General features: G+C 41.3%; 1 long non-coding RNA gene across 2 annotated transcripts in view; it reads left to right on the top strand.

The window, feature by feature from the left end:
- Positions 1 to 21,066, top strand: part of LOC143381801 (uncharacterized) — a 303,885-nt gene extending 282,819 nt beyond the window's left edge. For both annotated transcript variants that reach the window (XR_013088895.2, XR_013088894.2), the window contains one exon: positions 20,329 to 21,066. This is a non-coding gene — a long non-coding RNA (uncharacterized LOC143381801). The remainder of the gene's footprint in view (positions 1 to 20,328) is intronic.
- Positions 21,067 to 22,580: the final 1,514 nt, after the last annotated feature.

The following is a 22,580-nucleotide window of genomic DNA, read 5'->3' as shown; positions in this document are numbered from 1 at the left end:
CTCTAAATAAAATACAAAATAGAGCTGGGGATGTGGCTCAATTGTTGAGTGCCCCTGAGTTTAATCCCTGGTACCAGAAAAAAAAATGAAGCTGTGGAAGAATTTTAATGAGTTAGGAAAATTTATGATATATCAAATGAAAAGGCAGATAACAAAGCATTTAGAATATGACCATGACTTTGTCAAAAAATACATATTTACAAATAAAAATCCTGGAAGATGTACATTAATATTCTTTCCTGAGTGATGAGCTACAAAGGATCTTTCCCTGTGCTTTTCTATATTTTCCAGATTTTTGCATCATGAACATACATTATATTTTATAATCATAAACAGTTGTTAAAAGTAACTTTACTTTTGGAAAAGGGGAATGGGGAAATAATGGTCAAAAGGCACAAAGTATCAGATAGACAGGATAAATAGTTCTGGAGCTTTATTGTACAGCAATACAATTGATTATAATTAATAATGTTATATTGTATACTTGAAAATTGCAGAGTTCTTAAATGTTTTTCACCACAAAAATAAGACTAAAAAGTGATGGACATGTCAAGTCACTTGATTTACTCACTTCAAATGTATAACATCCATCAAAAGATCATGTTGTATGCCATAATTATGTACAATTTATATTTATCAACTTTACCTTAATCAAGCTGGGGTGGTATGGGGAGAGTAACTCCAAGAGAAATAAAATTTCATGTGAAATTTGCATTATAAGTTAGAAATAAAAAAGGTAAAATTTCATTAACATTTAATTTAATCTGACGTATTCCTAAGTGTAATCCATAAAAATTAAAATATTAAAAATAAAGTAAAAATACAAATGAAGTATTTTATGCTTTTTTTATTTACATGAACTCTTTGAAATGTGTCCAAATGCATTTTACACTTAGAGCAGACACTGATTTGGTCTTGGTGCATTTCCAGAGCCCAGAGCTTCATGCGGTTGGTGACTACTATCTGTTTTATCATCAACTTGGAGTGTTCCAGGGCAGAGCACACGAGTGTGAGGGAGCTCAGAAGGGGTGTCAGATGTGTATGGGGTGGGAAAAACTCTGTGAATAAAGTGCTTTGGAATTGACCTTGGAAGATAGCAATACTACCATTGACAACCCTAGTACCATTAACATAGATTTCAAGCTCGCCATGGGGTCATCACTGTACTGACCACTAGAGGGCAGTAGAGAGGTAGACAAGGATTTTCCGAATGGGGGAGCAGCAGCCACAACTGTAAAAGCAGAAGGGTGGAGGATGGACAATGCATTTGGAAATACAAATGTCCTTAGCTTACAATGGAGATTTGTCCCAATAAATCCACTATAAATTGAAATATTGAAAGTCAAAAATGCATTTAATATACCTAACCTACCAAATATCATTAGCCTATAGTAGGGCAAAATCATCTAACACATTACCTAATTTATCATAAAGTCTGGATAAATCACATAACTTATTGAATATATACTGAAAGTGAAAAACGGAATGGTGGTATTGGTTTGCTTTGCACCATTGTAAAGTCAAAAAATTGTAAGCCATATTACCCTTGTAAATCAAGGACATTTGTATTTTGGGGGATTAGAACAATTCGTTGTTGAATTCCTAGAAAAATGCAAGAAGAAAAGGTGGAAAGGCAAGTCGGGATCAAATTCATAAGCACCTTGAATATTAAAGGAAAAACTCTAAACCTAGTTCAGTGAGAAGTGTAGAAATAGTGTCAGAGCACTCTGTTGGCACCTCCTGGGTAGCAGTTGCTGTTCCAGTGCTTAACAGGCATTAACTCACTATAAGATATCTACTAATATGGTTCCCATTTTACAGATGAGAAAACTGAGGCACAGAGACATTAGGAAAATTCCCATCATTAAACAATGTATGGCAGAGCATGGATTCCAGACTAAGTATTTCTGTCTCCAAAATCTACCTCTTAAGTTACTCACAGACTATGAACTTTGCAACCAGAGACTTGGATTTGTATTCTAGGATCTACACTCACCCCCTGGGGACTTGAAGGAGATCTCGAGTCTTTCAGACCCCCAGCTTCATCCTTCATGAAAACAGGGCCTGTCTTGCCTCTCTTGAAGTGTCATTGCATGGACGAAATGACTTTGGGCACAAAGCACAAATTATACTGCCTGGCACAGAGCAGATGCCAATAAATGCCAGTTGCTCTGCAAAATGCACTGGGGAGACATTTCAGGACTTTAAGCTGGAGAATGGGGTGATTGGACTCACATTGTAGGAAGACATCTTCCCCACTTAACCTGCCAGGATGGATTGGAGCTGGGAGAGAAGTGTTAGAAAGACACAATCATCCCCAGAAAAGGTGATGAGGACCTGTACTGGGCCAGTGCAAGGAGAATGCAACCTTATTATGTAATCATAGGATTATATGGAATTATGGACCATTTAGTCCACTATCCACATTTTACAGAACTAAAGAGCCAATACCCAGACTTAAATGATACATCCCAGGATAAGTAATGGGACATGATCCTGCTCTTTTAATTTTTTCATTCACTGATTTTTTTCCCCCCTCAACTCAATCTGTGCCTAATAAAAAATAGCATGGTGTCTCAGTTTTGTGTAAATTGTATGGTTTCTATTTTTCAATAGTTTCCATTGACATTGATCTTATTTAATCTTGCCCAAAGCAACTCCCTCCTGTCTGCACAAGAAGATAGGTCAGGCTAGAACAATGGATAAACTGAGGCACATGGGAGATAACTTATTTTGGGCTCAAATCCTCTTAGATATTCTTCTCTTAGTTCTTTAAAAATTAAAGTTTATTTTAGGTTTTAAATTAACAAGATTCAATACACATAGAATATTGAAAAATTTTCATCCTGAACAGAATTTCATAGAGACAAAGAAGCTTTGAAAGGTATCTTTCTTTACATCCTAAAGGTTTATGATTAGGGATCACTGGAAATTACATCAAAAGGAAGACATCAGATGGAAATTGTATCTTTTTTCTGTCTTAAACATGGTAAACAAAAGTGTATCTTGTTTAGAAGATATGTTGAAATGCTAGCTATTTCTTCCCAAGAAACCCAACAGAATAACAGTTTTCTTCTCTGTGGTGGAAAGCTATATTCTACCACAAGAGGGCAGAAACGTCAGATGCTATTTTAGGAATCAGACACTTGGTGGCGCTACTCTGCTAGTTTTCTTCAGGTCTGTTTTTAATTCAATTTTTTTATTCCTTTGTTTTAGTTAATGGGGGTTAGCTTTAGCTGTGTAAAATGAATTTTATTTTCCTCTCCTCTTCTTAATATGTCTGGCCCTGTCATTATGCCTTTATGAAAGTATGATAAGAAAAGTGACACTAGTTATTTTAATATATTTTCCTTATAGTATACAGACTAATTAGTTCTATTTTGCTTTTGCAGTATTTTTCAGTGTAAGTCCAAATTAACTTTTCCTTCTTTAGTCTTTTATTGTTCATACTCTTTAGAGCTTTGCTGGAAATTTCATTTTAGTTTGATTTTTAAAGAAGACACAATTCCGAATCTCATCAGAGCTGCAAAATTATAACATAACCCTAAAGAAGAGAAAAATAGTTATCAATAAAGGAGCTGGGGATGAATTCTCCTATTTGGGTTGTGTGAAGTAGAATTTGTCCAGCATTCTTAATTATTTAGCTAATTAGCTGTGTGTCTGTGAGTTACAGCCCTCTCTGGAGTTTGAATTCCTGATTATTAAAACAAGGCAGTTCCTCTAAATATCCTCAAAGATTTCTTCCCAATCTCAAAATCTATAGTCATTCCCCTGCCTGACCCAAACACAATTCTTGAACATATATAGATAAGCTATGACTTTTTAAAAAACCAAAGTAGTCTTCAGTGGCTCAACACAAACAGTTAAGAGCCCCAGTTAGCTGTTCAGTCCCTGTTACCTGACTATAGTTCTTGTGAGAATACAGTATGAATGAAGTTAATTGCCCTGGCAGAATCACACCACAGAGAACTTGCTGGATCTGCTTGTTGGGAAACTTTGGACCCAATTCTGGCTCCATCCCTTTCTGACTAGCAGATGCCAATTCATTAATTAGCAAATAGCCCCTGAGCTTGGTGTTAGACACCATGATGAATATGTGGAGAAGTACAAGGCCAGGCACTGGATACATCACAGCCCTGAGGGCCACAAGTTGTCTATTAGAGGGTTAATAATAATGAAGAATAACTGCCAAGGGAGATCAGGTCGGTGTTCTTGGCCTAAACCCTGACCAAACTTTGGCCGCTGGTTGTCATCCTGAGAGATGATGCTAAATCACCACAGGGATTGGCTGAGTTTGTGTGGGATCATCCAAGTTGGGATAGAAAAGAGTTGAGGAAGGATAGGGAGGGAGACGAAGTAAAACATTTAACATTCTTTACCAGCTGGTAGCTAATGTTAGACATCATGATCAATAGTTTTATACTTTCTATGAAACAAAAGAATCATAGCTATAAATATATTAGGTTCAGAGACATTCACTAATCTGGAAGCTAAGTAAGTCTACAGGGCAGAGACAGAAAGGGGGATAAAAATCCCTAAGACAAACTACCCTCAACGATGCCCACTGGTGTTGGAAAAATCTCCAATGTGAGCTCATCAAGAGGTGCATATGGAGCATTTTCAAGTGGTGTTAACAGACAGAAACAGTTGTACATTTTTATGCATGCTATGTCAGCTGGTCACTAAGACAGAGTGGCTAAGTAAGTGACTTGCTGAAAACCACAAAGCATGTTAATGTTGTAAAAACAGTACAAACATGGAAGAACTGTGCCCCTAATGTCATCTAGACTGAAACCAGTAGAAATGTGGTAGGTTTTTCTGAGACCCACTGCTCTTGTTCATGTGACAAACAGAGCCCCAGCTCTTCTGGATCAGGGCAGTGGTTGGGCTGTTGGGGCACAGGAGATTGAAAGTGAGTGGGATAGAATTTGAGTTTGGAAGCTGAGGCAGAGAAACAGGGGATGGGGTAGGGGATGCAGCAGCACCCACTCAGGTGCAAAAGTTCAAGCACTAAATCTTGTAATCCAAGGACAGTTTATGCAGATTCAAGATGGCGGCACCATCAGTGGTGGACAAAACTCTAGGACCCCCTAGCAAAGAGGTAATTTTCCTTCTTCCAGATCTATCTTCAATCAAAGATTCCCAAAGGGCATTCCTTCACACACTGGCACTGAAGGATGCTAATAGATGAGGAAAACAAATGTTTTTGCATCAAATTAGTTTCAAAAATGCTGGATCAACCAAATTTCTTTGGTATCTGAAGCTTTTAATATATGCTACCATATATTATAACTTCTTAGAAAATTTATTTATATGTGTCTTCCTAAACTTTGAGTTTGCAATCATTTTTTTTTAAAATTTTGAATTCAAGAAGCATCTTAAAACAAAAGTTCTAAGAAACACTTCTGTAAAACCATATCCTCATGCATTCTAATTTATTTTGGATGAAATTCTATTTTAGTAATTTTCAGTGTGGATTTTTCAGGATGAAAAGACTGGTAGACAAGTGAAGGATTTGTTGAACCAACTTGGTAATGTGCAAGCAAAATCATTATTTTTTTATTCATTTATTTGTGTTATCTATGATCATAGGCACAATCTTAAGAGAGGTAGTAGTCCCATTTTTAGATTATTTTTCTCCCATGCAGCTGTGCTAGGTCACCTGTGTATGTGAACAATCGAGCCTTGCTTACATGGTACCCACTCTGGGTACCTGGTGTCAGTCTAAGCCTGTCTTCTGCTATGAGAATAAGAAGAATAAATACAGTTCCTGATTTCCAAGTCAAAGACAGTGCGAATTGATATTACACAGTAAAATGCAATGAGATTAAATCAATAACATCTGCAATAAGGCATAATGAAGGTAAAATTATATCTCTAGCTTCCTGAACAGCTGTGAATCTATTTTTAATGATCCTCATTTTTGGCAGTCAGCTAACAACTTCTAAAACGTCCTAGAAATTGGATTGTTAAGCAGATGAGCGCTGCAGTGGCTTGGAATGTCATTAATTTCAGCTGCCTTATCCATCTGCATGGGTGAGATGGAGGCACCGAGAACTCACCCCCCCCATACTGCTCACCCCACTGAGCACCCCACTCATGGGCCATGGGTGGCCCCAGCAAATGCTGAGAACAGCAAAGCAGGGGAGGTGTGGGAAGAGGATAATTGGGGGGAACATGGACTGTTGAACAGAAAGGACAGAAAGGAAGAGTTGTCATTTTTCGTAATGCCAATTACAGCACATTATTGGTTTCCTCTCTTCATTGCAGGATTGTTATACCTAGGACTTTGTCAAGGTCACACTGTCAAGAGAGTGCAGGAGCCAAGACTCAACCCAGCTCTTCTCATAGGAAAGCCAGGGCTGTTTCCATCTCCCAGCAGGCCCTCTACTTGTTTGATTAGTAACCATGGGAAAGACACCGAGAAAATTTGGATACTGAGGAAATGGGAACATTGAGGACAATCTGTGTTTTCTTAATGGCCCGGACCTTGGCATCTTGTTGCACCTCTTACTAGAAGCTGTACCTGGGTTCAGGCCTCATCCTTCTGTTTGATTATTTTGACCTCACTGCACTTGGCTTCCAGGGACAGGGCAGTGGTAGGTGGCACCCCATACTCCACAACCTGCTGTATTTTGCAGATACCCAAGTTCGACTTGCTGACTGGGAGGCTCAGATGGCCCCAGGCAAATGGCGTCCAGGAAGATTCATGGAGAATAGAAACTTACCTCTCAGATTCCCTCATTGGCTGAGTGAGAGGTGAGAGAGGAATATGAAGCCCTTATGCTTCCAGGTTGAGAGGGAAGATTTTTGAGCAGAAGATACAGCTGCAGCTGACATGACCAGCATTAGCTTAGGGGGCTGACCCCAAGTCACCTTGCTTTCAGCAACAGGGCTACTTTTGCAGTCTTCAATATCTGACAATTGGAGGATTCTATGGGGCCAGAGGTGGGCAATGCCGTGTGTTTAGACTGGAGCTAAAAGTCTGGGTCCAGAAGAGTCAGCCTATGACAAAGGGAATCTGAATTTTTGTGTAAAGAACTATAAATGGATACTTCGGCTAAGCAAGAAAACACCTCCCAGTGGCAGAAAGGAGCAGGAATGCTGTTAAGAGAGATGGAGGAAGAGCAGAGGGAAGAGGGAGCTTGGTTATACTGAACCAATATAATAAAATGTGAATGGTCAAAATGATGTCTATGTACTTTAAAACTAAGGCATCTGAAGCTCTTGGGATAATGGGATGGACTGAGGTAATACAGAGGTAGACAAATGATGCTCAGGAAGAGAAGGCAGGGAGGTGAGGGGAAAATGGGAGAGCCGACTCTACCAGGCCTATGGGCTAAACAGTGAACAGGAGAGACCCTGGTGGACCAGCCCTTCCCTGCAGTGTTAGGACCTGATTGACAGGCTAGGGAATTGTGTAGGGGATGTGCATTTCTTCTGGCTTCTTTTCTCCCAGGAATTCCTTACCACCAGCTACCACTACATGTATTAATGGACAGTGTCAACATTTTATGTAGCCCAAGAGGAGGTTTTTTTTTGGAGGGGGGGGTACTAGGGAATGAATCCAGAGGTACTTAATCACAGATTCACATCCCCAGCCCTTTTTAGGTTTTATTTAGAGACAGAGTCTTGCAAAGTTGTTTAAGGCCTCACTAAATTGCTGAGGCTGGCTTTGAACTGGCGATCCTTCTGCCTCAGCCTCCAGAGCTGCTGGGATTACAGGTGTGTGCCACTGTGCCCAGCCTAAGAGAAGCTCTCACACAGCAGCATCTAACTTGGTTGCTTAATTACCCATATTGGCCTTACGGCATTAGCTGGGGTGAGGTGAGGGTGGCGGGAGGGGATGATCCAGCCTTTCACTGCACCAGGTGCTGGTGGTCTGTCAGTTGCCTACCCTCATTCCTTTGCTGTTTATTGTCAAGGGTTTAATGAAAGGCTGGCAAGTAAGTCTTTACTCATGTGTCCAATCGTCTCACTGTGTTCAGCAGGATTCTGAGGCTAGATCTAGGGTCACAGGAAAGAGCTTTGCATTCAGTGAGTGAAATGTACTCAGGGTGAAAGAGAAGGAGGGGAGTGGCAGACCTCCTTGTCCCCACCCTGCACCATCTCCACCTACCTCCTGCTTTCAATGAGGTGTTTGCCTGTTGAGTGGAGCAAAGTATAAAAAAAGGGGGTGGGGATGTGGCTCTGTGGTTAAATGCCCCTGGGTTCAATCCAAGGTACAAAAAAAAAAAAAAAAAAAAAGCCCCAAACAAGAAAACCAAGGGTACTTCAGATTCACAAGTGGAGGAAATGAACTGGATGGAGGACAGCTTCCCACCAACGTGAAAAACACACAGTCATTTCAGGCTTTGGAAGCATCAGGAATCAGCTTCACTGCTAAAAAGGCTGTTAAAAGAATGGAATCTTGGTGGAATGTGATAGGCATCATTACCCAAAGTTCATGTATGAAGACACAAATTGGTGTCAACATACTTTATATCTAACCAGAGATATGAAAAATTGTGCTGTATATGTGTAATAAGAATTGTAATGCATTCTGCTGTCATTTATTTTTAAAAAAAATCAGTAAAAGAAAAATATAAAGAAAAAATCCAATAATCAAAAAAAAAAAAAAAAAAGAATGGAATCTTGAAGAAAGGTAAAGTAGAAGCCAGTGGGTCAAGTTATCCTGGTGACCTTGGAGCAGGAAACTGGAGTTATTGCCCACCAGATATGAGCTACACAAATGCTCTTTACCTTCCCATCTTGAACAGTGAAGGGAGAGTGAATCCAAGGAGATAAGGGAGATGAATATCCACGTGGATACAGACATCTGGCATTCGTGTGTGTGTACAGACATGCATACAGATTATATGCATCACTGAAGTATTTATGTACACACATATACATACACGTCACATTTGCATTCTCTGTATCACGCACAGAGGAGGACAAATTGGAAAAGAGCCAGGAGTCCTTATCCCTTGCTGGTCTAGGTCAGGCTTGTTGCTGTTTTGCTAACTAGTTAAAAGCAAAGTCAGCCCAGTCAACCATATCCATGGAGGGCAGCTCTCTTGTTGGTCAGACCCCTGAAAACAGTCCTACTGCCATGGACTGTAAGCCACAGGACAGGGGAAACAATTTGTCTGGTTCTGAGAAGATCAGAACCTAGGATGTTGGTGGTGTCTGGAAACTTCCCTGTGGATTTCAGTTAGTTCCATGAGTACCTGTAGGGCTTCAGTCAATTAAACAGCAGAGCTTAACAGAATTTTAAATAAGAGGTGTTACTTTTCAAAGGTAATCCTATGTATTATAATAGGATTTCTTTTCCCACATACTAGCTTCCTGATAGCATTACAATAGGATACCAGTGAAATGTCATCTAACAAACAATAGGATTTCGGTTTTAAAAGGAAAAGCCACATGAAATGTCTGCATTGGCTAATTTAGCTTAGGATGTCAATATCACATAATGGCTGGAATATTTACCCACCTGGCCTGAATTGCCTAAGCCAAGGTACCTGCTGACCACAAATGGAATCAAGTGATGGACCACATGTCCAGGAAGAAGAGCTCAGCATTTAGAGCTGGGCATTCATTTCATCAAATAACCTGTCCTTCTGTCCAGGCTCATGAGCAGACATCTGTAATCATGCTAACTTATAGCAGAAGGCACGACTGGTTCCCAGCAGAGAAAGAACCTCAAATTTTTCTCAAGACAACACTCCATTATTTCTTATACCTGGATTGCAGCTGACACAAACACAGTAAACCTTATTACATTCAGCGTCTTGTCTACCTAAGAAATAGGGCAATTCACTATGCGCACTTCATAGAATGACGAGAATGGTCCTTAGATATTACTTGGCTGTTTATTGACTGTTGAGTTTGGAAACCATCCTAAATTATGAACTGATGGCAATAGATGAGACACATTGAGACCCTGGGACTTTTTCCAGGATGCCCTCCAAAGTGGTATAATGAAGTGATTCTTCACTGGGGTCCCATGTGGCCCACATATAGAATTGGAGGGTCTGTGATCTTGGATGTGAAAATACATATCATCATTTTCACTGACTTCTAATTCAAATTTTGTATTCCTCTCAGTCATGAGTACCAGCAATAAACCGTTATTAGCAGCATCTGTGAATTCATGAACAGAAATCACAGGTTTCAGTATCCTACAGAATCACATGTGCTCATCACAGTTCTGAAATTGCAGAAGGTCTTAGACCAGCTCCTAGTTGCTGGTATTTATGATGGTATTATGGAAGCGCATACATTATTACATCACAGATTTGTTTTTTGAAAAGTATTTTGATAACTGTATTGTAATATAATACATTTTCCTTGGAAACCCATATGTGTTATAAGAGATGAGGGTAGATCATGGAAAATGATTCTTCCAGCTGTCAAACTATGTGCCTTCCTGTTGGTCCCTATGGTGCTGTTTTACATAGAACTCTGCTTAGACTCAGTTTTAAGTGACTGTACTCCAAGACTGGCCTATCAAAGTCCTAACCATGTGTTTTTCAATTCTATATGTATTTACAAAACATAAAATATAAAATGAAAACTGGTTTCGAGATCTTAGCTAATTTAAACCTTTCAAGTAGATAAGCTTGATGAGATGTTCCCTTCCTTTATCTAGTCATCTTTGGGACACTGGGGCAACCAACCCAACTATTCTGGGATGGGCCCATGCACATTCTGCTGGATTTTGTGAAGTACAAAAAAAAAAAAAAAGAAAGAAAGAAAAAGAAAAAAGAAAAAGAAAAGAAAAGAAGAAAAGAAAACTCTCCTCTTTTTTAAATATCCATGGATTTTTATGACCTGTGGACAATTCAGGGGCCATTCTAAGGTTCTCACTGCCATTCCTGATGCCTAATTCTAAAATAATTTTCATTTGTCATTTTAAAATTTCAGCAGATCACAGAAACTTATTTCCACAACCTTGTAAAGGATCCAAAAGATAAAGGAATAAGGGTTCGTGGAGATAAGGGACTAGCAATAAATCCTCACATGGGGTCAGCACAAAACATCCTGAACAGAGTTCACTTGAGGATCTGAGTCCACTTCTTGATTAGTTGACTCTCACCCTCAGCTTTATTAGATTGTAAAACAGCACATGCTAAGGCAGTCAGAAATAGCACAAAGGTTTCTTAGGCGGTACAACAAATACATATTTAATGTGAGACAAGAAATTGTAAATTACATGTTTATTACATTATTCAATTGTATGCTATCTCCCATTCCCCCACATGCATACATCTAAAAAGGACTGCCCCCCCCCCCCCCCCCCCGCCATTACCCTGCTTTCTCCTCTCACCTCTCTCTGACATCAGCGAAGCCCATTTTGCTCCCAGTCTGTTCCTTTGTTACATAACCACACTCTGAGCCCTTCGCTTCATTTCCTTCCCAGGGCTTTCCATCACACAGAGGTTTTGGAAGCTCACGTTTGAGACACCTCATTACACCTACTGCATGTGGTGTCCAAGAACTCACTGTGCTCAGCCCCAGACATTCTTTGCTTACAAATGCTTTAGATTCTTTTCCTGGAGAGATAAACCAAGAAATCTGCACATTCATACCTAATCTGTCAACGCCCTGTCACCCAATTCTCTCCTCTCTAAACAAAATCCTTTTGGTGAGAGGAAGACAATACCCCTGTTTCATAAATAATTTTTTTTCCACCAACCTTAATCTGCTGCCTATGAATATTAATGAGCCTCATCGATTCACGTCTCCATTTTATGTCCTACATTAGACACCTCCCCACAACGCTGGCTGTCAAGGTTGCAAAGGAACCTATTTCACTTTCACATTAAATTAGCAAAATGAAAAAAGGCGACTTCCTTGGCTTGTGGGTTTCTAGAGATCCCCTTTAAGCCCTCCACTCGGATTTCTTTCAGTGTTCTAAATTACAGGCTGATCCTTGCAGGAAAGAGAGACAGGTCATTTCTTTCTTGTCTGTTCCAGACAGGAGTCGACTGGTAACTGGTGACCTGAAACCGGGGAAGCCTGGGAAATGTTTTCCCCAGAGACCACCTATTATGGAGGATGGGTTCCAGGACCACCACTGGCATAGAACTAGCATTTTAAATTCATTATTGTCTAGTAAAACAATCTTCGTGAAAATTAGGAGAGAACTCTTCTGAGACTAATTACAAAATGAAATTTCCTTTAGAGGGACACACCTTGTCCTCTGGGTGGATGTGGCTAGGACCAGGATCCACACTATATTTTAGCACTCACTCCTCCCTCTTCTGGGAGGACCCTGGTTCACCTCTCTCTTGAAACCTTTCACATCTCCCTCTGTTTCTTCCTTGGGCTCAGGTGCTCCTGGGACACCCGGGGCCTGCCCTTTGTGCACATGTCCCTCGAAGGGGCAAGTCGCTTTTCCTTCTTTTCTCTTAGTCGCAGCATTTGTGTTTAACTCCTCGTTGATCTGCCAGGTTTTACTGGAGCATCCTAAATTCATCTTTGTGGCTTTGAGCAATGTGAATAGGAATTCTAATGACATCCTTGGGTTTCTGATTGTTTATTTGGTTGGTTGGTTTTTTAATACATGCACTCACATGCTCACAGACTTGCTTGCCCATAGCACTATTTGTTGCTGAAATGATAAACATGACCAGCTGTCAGAGGAGGCTGTGTTCTTTGAGGGGGTCCAGGAAGCCAGCTCTAGTTTTAACATACCCTTCCATGCTCGCCACTCTGGCCTGAAATTCCACCTTAAAGTCATATTCCTTTGGGTTGAGGGAAGGCCACCGCCAGAGCTGCCCTTCTTTCCCTCAGAACACGACACACTTAGAAATAACTAAGAATATGCCGTTGTCATATCATAGAGTGATTCTCACTCTAGTGAGAATCAGTTCACAAAAATTCTCAGAGAAGGAAGAAGGTCTTGGTCATATAAGGTACTAACCCTCTGGAGGGTACCTGGTTAGGTGAGTAGAATATAGTTTGCCACATTGGGCATTTGTGGGTTCCCTCAAATTATAAGGGACCTATTAGGCAAACTTCCTTTAGCTCTGTTTTGGTGTAGAGTGATCCCAGAATAGAGCTTGGCATCAGCTATTCAATAGTATTGGTGTTTCCCAATGTGACTAGACAGCTGAGAACTCAAGTTTCATTCTTTGGAATTAAACTAATAACTCCTGGTTTGACCTGTCTGGGGGAGACCTTGAACTTCCACACAAACCCAAAGCTACTGATGTTAGGCCAGGTTGCACACCTCCAAAGAATTCACTTCTCACATGGATATGGCTGTCTATAGAATAAAGATCTTTGGGCAACGGATCATGAATGCAAAAAAAAAAAAAAAAAAAAAAAACAAATTGAAGAAATAAAGGTCCTAAATATCAATCTAGTCCTGAGTTTCTCAAAGTGGGCTGCACACACATCAGAGGGCACAAAGCCATGAGTTATATACAAATTAACACTAAATTAAGTTTACACATCTTCCTGGAGTGTCAGTTTTACTAGACAATAACGAATTTAAAATGTTAGTTTTAAATTAAAACAAGCACGACTAGATTTTGAAATAGAATGCAGCAGTCATGTGAATTTTTTCAAGTGCTAAAGGACATAAACACAGATCACAAAAGATGGAGCTTAGAAAGATCTTAGAAATTGTTTAGACCTGTATTTTCAGACCTGACCCAATGTTGCATCAGAATCATCTACAGAACTCCACACAAAACTTCAAAACAGCACTGATTCTAGGCCTCTTTCCAAATAGGTTCTAACACATTGGTATTTCTCAAAAGCCTTATGGTTGATTTGAAGGTGCAGCCTGGGCTGAGAATCACCAAATTCTAGCCCAGCGGGAGAGGGAGAAGGGCGGGGGGAGAGAGAGAAAGAAAGAGAGAGAGAGGATTCCCATTCTCAGAAAGGTAAAATAACTGGTCCAGGATCACACAGCTAATTTGTATTTGGTGTTTTTAGCCCCTCCCCCTTTCTCCCTGAACAGCTTTTCAACAGGATCAGCTATATAATTAGCTATGCAAAATGAAAACTAGATTATTAAGAATGTTAAGATGTGACATTTTAGAAGCACAGAACTCTTCTAAGTACAGGAACTAGTTGGAAGTCACCGCTGTTCCCTAAAAACCTGAACAACACGTTTAGTGCTACAGTTACCTTAGAGTGGCGGGTGCAGCAGGTCCACAGGACAGAGAGGAACCATGCCTCTCTCTATAGTGTCTAGTTAGTGGGGTCAATTAACTCAACACACACATACACACACTGGGACAGGTGCTTCAAAGACACTCTGGCAGAAGTATTTAGCAGAGATTAAATGTGATATTTTTTCTAATGGAAGAGCCCAGCTTGCTTAAGAATGGAAGTGTCAGCTGTTGAGTCTAACCTTGCTCAGATGGATTTGAACTTCTAGCTCATACTTCCTCCCCAAGTCACAGCCCCCTCCCATCCCTGTACAGTTGCTTACATTTTTAGCTCTTTATCTGGAATTGGAGACTCAGATGACTGAAAAGAATTGTGACATATTTCGACGACAAGTGAGTTAGGTCTCTTGTGAGTTAAACAAGTGTGTCCGTGTATTGTGGAGAGTGTGAGATGGAGGAGCTGCACATATGTGCAAACACATGCACACACACGCGCACACACAGAGAAGGGAAACATGGCACCGCCTATAAGGATTCCAGATTCAAGAGTGAACTGCACACTGAGACAGTCGTCCTCTCTAGAGAAGTTTGAGCTCCACTGCATGTGGATGAAGACCCCTGAAGGGCAGGTGTTAAGGCGCATGCGTGTTCCTGGGGGCGATGCAAGCAAGGGAGGACCGTGGCCGATGTGTTTGTGGAACAGCGGGTGCATTCATTGGCCCCTTAAGATTCAGCCACCAGGCAAGTCAGGGAGAGTTAATGAGCAAAGGAAGGAAGGGGACACCAGGGAATTCAGGCTTAATGAATGGAATCCTCATTACGTGGCCACGGGAATTAACATGCACACTTTCCCCTCTCCCTGGGTTTCTTCTTGGCACTGGCTGCTATGAACTACTTGGGACTAAAGATAGGGCAAAGCTCAAGAGGAAAGAAGGTGATTGGTGTTCCAGGGAGTTTGTGTCCAGTAGGCACAGCAGACAGTGACCAGTGACTGCAGGCCTGCTGAGACACTTTCTTGAGAACCTAGGAATCATTAGCCATCAAGTTCTGCTGGCAAGGACATTCTTCTCAGATGGGGATGGATCCAGTGTGCCCATTCCACAAAAGCTGCTGCTCTCTTGGTTTGCTTTCTTGAGGCTAGATCCTAATACCTAAAGATTGTCATTTCTATGAAGTTCTGGATTGAAAGACTAAGGATTCACTGAGATTGAGAAGATCCACATATGAGCATGCTATAAACAGTTTGCTAAATATGTAACTGCAGACCAATACCATATAGGCAGGTGACTATGCACTACAGACCACAGGTGCTGCAGGGAGGTACTTGGTGCAGTTTCAGTTCAGAAAGGTGAACTCAGTCCCTGCCTCTATGTGACTCTGGCTCCTCAGACTTGGTTTTTCCAACTTTAAGAAGTTGCATTGGGTACTGTTATCTTTCTGAGATATCTGAGATTAACAATTTATAAGGAGGAAAGGTTTATTTCAGCTCACAGTTTTAGAAGTTTTAGTCCATGGTCAGCTGGCTTTATTGCTTTGGGGCCCGTGGTGAGGCAGAACATCATGGTGGGGAGCATGTGGGAGCAAAGATACTCACCTCAAGGAAGTAGGGAAATGAGGGAGAGAGAGAGGGAAAGGAAGAGGGGGAAAGAAGGGGGTGGTGGATAGGATTCCCATTATCCCCTACAAGGCCTTGTCCCTACTAGCAACCTGACTTCCTTCCATTAGGCCCCACCTTCTAAAATTTCCATGAATCCCCAATGGAACCATGGACCCAGTATTAAGCCCTCAAATCATGGACCTTTCAGGGACATGTCAGGTCCAAACTATAGCAATACCTATTTCAGAAACTTGTGTTAAGGATTAAATGAGATTATGTAAGTGAAGGTCTTAGCATAGAACTCTGGCACATAGTAGATATTCCATGTAAGTAATAGCCACAAAGCCTTTTCTTCCCTCTGAGTCTAATCTGGGAATTAATGAAAATGTTAGGTTAGAGGATGTTTCTGGGTAGCTCGTGTTTCAATCTTTTAAAACTCTTCTGTCTTAATTCTATGTTGTTAGCTGGCCTTCTATGTCACATGAGTCCTTTTCTACAAAAATCCTAACAGACTTGGCATCTCTTCATAACAGGGAGAAATCATTAATTGAAAAGATAGATATCTCAACATCTGTCTCTTGCTATTCAAATGTCCCACTTTGAATGTGGGTCAAGACTATAGTCCTCAGTTGCTTCCTGATCAATTGGGGCAATGCTGGGAACTGAGACGGCTCTTTCCATTTCTTCCAACATGTGTTCAGCAAAGTGACCTCAGGCTGGCATCCATCTGGGGTGGAGAATTGGATCACTGGGATCAGAATTTCCCAGGTGATACATGCCCTTCAAGAACACATCTTTGTGCACCATGTTGCAACATAAGAACCAGGAGAATTAAGTCTTTTAAAAAAAAAATCAGCAAAGCTTTTTGGAAGTATTTTCCTTAGCTGAGATTATGGTTTGCTTATTTTTTTCAAGATATACCTCTATGGGGCTGGGGTTGTAGCTCAGTGGTAGAGCACTTATCTTGCATGTGTGAGGCATTGGGTTCAATCCTCAGCACCATATAAAAATAAATAAAGATATTATGTCCATCTGCACTAAAAGAAATTTTTAAAAAAAGATATACCTCTCTGGGCGCGGTGGTACATTTCTGTAATCCCAGTGGCTCAGGAGGCTCAGGCAGGAGCATCATGAGTTCAAAGCCAACTTCAGTAACAGGCAAAGCAGTAAGCAACTCAGTGAGACCTTGACTCTAAATAAAATACAAAATAGGGCTGAGAATATGGCTCGGTGGCCGAGTGACCCTGAGTTTTATCCCTGGTACCACCCCTACCCCCTGCCCAAAAAAAAAAAAAAAAAAAAAGTATGTCTCTTGGGTGTTGAAAAATGGAGAGAAGAGATTGGAGTAGTTTTATTTAATGAACTAACATGGGAAAATAAAAAAGTAGGCAAACTCATGTTATTCCCCCCATCTACCACCCAACTTTAAAAAACATGTTACTGGCTCATGAAAAAATAAATAAATAAAAAGCTGGAAACCACTAATATGGACCACCCTGGCTTTTGAGAAAGAAAATAACTTCCAGATTAGCAGTTACCTAGAAAGTTTCCCCCCGACTGCAGCCCCCTGGGCTTCTGCTGCATAAAGTATTTCATGTCTCGTACGAGGCTAACCTGATGAATGAGGGTGTGAGGTGCTTTACAAGAGTTCATGGGTTCTCTAATAAACCAACAGTGGGCTAGTAAGGACAGGCACAAAGTCAGGAAGCTGCCCCATTCCCACCATGTGTGCAGACCCTTCCTCTTGTACATAGGACTGAGAAGATTTGGCTGTCAATGCAGGTTCAGTCCTCCCAAAATATCAAGTTTATAGCTTTATACAGATTCTTACATGAGGTTGTCAATTTCCACCTTGTTTTGTTTGGATCTGAAAAGATCATATTTTTCTGGGTGGGGGGGTCCAATAGGATAACATGACTTCTTTCATCATTATAATTTCTAGGTCCCTAACTTCACTAGCCCTGAGGTCACATCTCCAGTAATCTCCCCTGTGTTGAATGGTGTTTTGTCCTGTCCTATTGTGTTTTCCAAGGCCTTCAGTATTTCTAGGACTCTCTCAGGGGGGTGCTACGGTTCTCCAGAGCTTCCCTGGGCTGGCCTGATGCTGCAGCCAGCCGTCAAGCTCCAGGCAGCTGGTCTTCTGCCATCCCCTCAGGCCTGGGCCATTCTAGATGGCCCTGGTCTCCTTCACCCTCGCTTCTCCTATTTGTAATTCATTTCTGCTCTCCTTCCTGGAATGACTGCTCAAGTTCTTCCCCTCCTCCTGGGCTCATCTCCAATCACATTTCTTGTAGGAATTCTCAGATCCCCGAGATATAAATTACCCCTCCTTCCTACCCTCCAACTGCACCTTGTACTCCATAGACCAAGGTACACATAATGAATGCCAAATTGGTTATTTATGTATCTATCTTCCTGCCACCTCCAGCTACCATGTCAACCAGCCCCAGGAAGCAAGGATTAAATCATATTCTTTCTTTTTCCGTAACTCACCAAAACACTGCCATAATACATGGTACATAGTTAGTTTGGCAGATGTGAAATAAAACTAAACTGCCTCAAATTCTTACTAAGGTGTAAATGACTGGTTGTCATACCTCTTCAAAATGTATAAGAAAAAAAAAAAACTCTGACTCCATGGTAGGAATTTTTGTTCTAATCAGTTCATGCAGAGAAAAGGCAATTTTTTGAGTCCACCAGGAAGTCACATAGACTAAGTAGTGTACACGATATTCAGGTAAGTAAATTGCCAAAGGAACATGCAGGTTTGTGACAAGAATCCCCACTGTGTCCCCCACCGATCTCTCTGAACAACATCATTGGCAGATTTTGCACAATATTATCTTCCCTTAACCAGCCATCATTTCCTCTTAAAAAAAAATGAGGAGAGTTAAGGGTGAGTAGGAAAAAATGCCTTTGAATTAGAATCTTCGCTTTTCTTTGAACATCCTGATGATTAAATGAGATCCAGATGAAAGCAGGCAATTTCCAAAAAATAAAACCCAGCCAGGGGTACCTGCATTCCCTCATGTTTCCACTGGTAACCCCGCGGTAAAGTAAAGTAATGATTGATTTGAAGAGAATTATGGCTATTATAAACTGTAATCAGTGGTGGATGAGAATAATTACACAGGGAAAGGCTGAAACATGGCTGAGCATTGTTCTGATGGATGGGGAAGTCATTTCCTGGCCGTTAATGACTGATTTTTTCGACAGTCAGCACATAAGCTTTAATCCCAGAGGGGAGCAGGAGAAAGGATTGGCCATATTATTAAGGATGCTCTGATTTAATCGTAACAATTTAAAGTAGATGTAGCTGGTGCCTGTCCCACCCATCTCCCGGCTTTTGTTCCTACTATTGCAGACATGCCCTCCAGGGGTGGGGTTAGGACCTGGCCTTTCACCAAAAGATACCAGAAAGAGTCATGGCCATAGAGAAATACCTCCAAGCATGGTGGAGGATGGAGCATCATGGGCCATCAGGACTGGAAAGGCTACAGAAATCACATCATCCCATCTCAGATGAGCCCAGGGAGGCCAAGGGACTTGTACAAGTCATGCTAAAGATGGCTTTAAAAGACATAGGGGGAAATTGCCCTCCTTGGATCCAGAGGGAGACCAGCCCTGTCAGAGGGGTATGATCGGATCTCTGAGGAGGAGACAGCTGTGCTGACTTTGATCCAAAATGGGCAGCAGAGGCTGGTTCTGTAGTTGAGTATTCTCCCTGCATAGGTTGTTACTCGCTGAGGTCACACAAGGTCAGAAGGGGCAGGGATGTGTAATGATCTGCTTTGGTTTATGGACCAGTCCTCTAAACTGTGATGGAGGATGGGGAGAGGGAGGAGAGAGAGAAAGAGGAGAGACATCCAATTTATGTTATTATTTGCAGCCATAAAATAAGATAACTGATGGAAGCTCGTTAGAGTTATGAAACTATAAAACAGGACAGGCAAGATTCACTTGGTAACAGACATCCCCTGCAGGGGTCTTAGGACTGTGAAGAGCCTTCTGGATACTTCTGTGGAGTGCAGGGCTTCCTTCTTGCCTCCTGTGCAGAGGCCCCAAGGAGAGAAAAGATGTGAGGTGGTGTTGGACCCATGACAAATTCCAGCCCACCGCCCCCGCCCCTCCCCCCCACTGCCACTTAAGGACAAAACCAGTTGGGAAGAGAGGAAGGGTCATCTTCTGAGAAAACACCATGGCCTAGAGGCTAAATCACGGTCAAGACAAGACAGGAAGGTCCAGATGCTCTTTCTCCAATCTTAATTAAATTTGGACTTCTTTGGGGGAACTAAAATACCTCAGTTCCAGGAAGAATTGTTTTGACCTCAAGTCTGTTTGAACCCTGTTTTATGAAAATAAACATTGTAATCAAGATTACAGCAATGTTCCTGGATTTTTGCTGTGAAGGTATTTTCTGGAGTAAAATTTCTTGAGTCACTACGTTTTCTTGGTGATTTTCGATTTCTGCAGTGTTAAATAGCTCAGCTTTCTTATCGATATTCAGGTTTAGTTTTCTGAAATTATTTGCAACAGAATTAATTCCTTTTAAAGTACATTTTACAATGTTGCTTTGAGAAATTATTTTTGCATCTGGTTTTCCCTCCCCTTCTTTAGGTCCTCAAGGGCTCCTGGCTTTCCTGTGTTTCCCCCACGCCATGAGTTCCTGACACGGCTGCAGATCCTGGAGCTGCTGCCCGTCCCACCAGTACCCTACCTGATGCAAGATGCAGAAGAGGGCACCAAATCCTGGCAGGCCAGTCCAAACCCTCCATCCCCAAACTTGAAATTGCGTAACTTATGTGAGGAAAGTCCATAGTTTTCTTGAGATATGCTATACAAATGCTGAGAGTGATGTGTGCGCCTCTTTAATTTGGAACAAAAGCTATAAGGTTATGGTTTTTTTAGTTGCCTGCCCTATTGTTTTAACTATAGGGAGAGAGATAGAGACAGAGATGGAGGAGAGGGTGGGGATTATGCTAGCATTCCAGACCTTGGATCCAACTGAACTTGACTTTCTTATTTATAATCTTGAACTTCCCAGTTATGGGAACCAATAGATTCCCTCCTTTGTTATAAATTGGATAGAATTAATTTATTCAATTCAAGGAGCCACTCACAGAACTGAATCATTCACAATTCAAGGAGTCTTGACTGAGACCAAGAATTTCCATTGATCCTGCTCTGATCTCTTTTAAAATTTGGCCAGAGTGTGCAGGACTTATTTTTGAAACTGAAAAATATATAATGGATTATTTTGGCAGTAACAAAGGGCTATAGTGCTGTATAAAGCAGAGAGTAAACACCTTTAGATTATAACTTGGATTTCCAGGTCCATTATGCATCTTGTAACCAGTTGTTGGATTTTGAATGAATGAATGAATGAATGAATGATTAAACATTAATTTGGCTATCAGTCTTTCAGATATCACCAACTGGAAGTCTCTATTCTGTCAATGTGCTATTAGACTAAATGATTCTTCTAATTAACCATGCATGCACAAATCATACTATGAAAATAAAACAAAAGCTGTCTAAAGACAGTACTTGAAGTTGTTCAAGGTGCAATTTAAGGAAGGGTACCGTTCCCGAACAAATAGTGCCAATAGTCAGATCAAATTTTAAGAACTTCAATGGCATGCAGAAATCCCAGAGAAGAAATCTGGGCATCTGACTGAGCTATTCAATTTCTCCCCTCAGGATTGGACCTTCTATACCTTTAAGGACTAGTTTCTACATAATGAGGATGCCACTGCATTCTTCATAAACTCTGCCCTGCTCTGCACAAAGCAGGAGGAAAACTGGAAAAATGTGTGAATGGCCAGTTCTGGTAACTCACATATGTGGAGATGGGTGCCTGAGGCCTCTAGGCTGTTTAAAGATTTTTCCCCTGAGCATGGGTACCTCCTAGAAGTGGCACTGGTTGGTGACTGGTGAAATAGGCTAATGGGACAGTCATGTCAGGCAGAGTGCACAAGAAATCCTTCAGCTCAATGGGAAATTTCCCATCCCACCCTGTTCCATCCATGTGAAGAAATTAGAAGAGGGGCTGGGGATGTGGCTCAAGTGGTAGCACGCTCGCCTAGCATGCGTGAGTCACTGGGTTCGATTCTCAGCACCACATAAAAATAAAATAAAGATATTGTGTCCACCTAAATAAACTAAAAAATAAATATTAAAAAAAAAGAAAAAAGAAATTAGAAGAAATTCACAAAGAGAAAAGGAAATACCACCAGTAATTCTACCAAACAAAAAAGAGGGGGGGCTTCACTCATGTCCATTCTTTTTATGTATATTTTTGGTTATACATTTGAATAGGCCAAACCATGGTATTAGAATTCTGCACAACCCTCTTTCCACTCAGCCCTACAGGAGGAATTTCCCCTATGTTTCTCAATTAAATTTCAACCCTACTTTATGCATTCCTTTATGAGAATAGTGTGTGACATTTGTGTAGCCCTGATCCTAGAATTAGGGAGTGGGCTCCACCCCACTTTTCTTTTTTAGATTATTGACAAATCTCACAATGCTATCCCCAACCTCCTCTTAGTCTCCCCTGTAACACCTTCCCTTGCCCTAGCACTGGGTGGAAGGAACCTCTTGCCAAAGACAGATTTCCTTCTCTACATGAAGGTGGGCAGCACTGGCTCCAGACTGCGCCCCGGCACTGGGAAACCAGTTTAAGTGTGATGTCTTCACACTCGGGTGTGGATTTTCAGTTCACACTTCCCCCAGCTTCCCAAAGGCACCTTCGGGCTCTGGAGCTGGCAGCATCTGGCTGCGGGCTGTGTGTGTAATGCTGGCTCTCTGCATGGTGAGTGCACTATTCAGTGAGAGGCAAGGGAACCAGCTGCTTGGGGCAGCAGCTC

This window comes from Callospermophilus lateralis, chromosome 1 (assembly GCF_048772815.1).
Source record: "Callospermophilus lateralis isolate mCalLat2 chromosome 1, mCalLat2.hap1, whole genome shotgun sequence".
Taxonomy (NCBI): domain Eukaryota; kingdom Metazoa; phylum Chordata; class Mammalia; order Rodentia; family Sciuridae; genus Callospermophilus; species Callospermophilus lateralis.
This window is presented reverse-complemented; position numbering and strand designations above follow the sequence as displayed.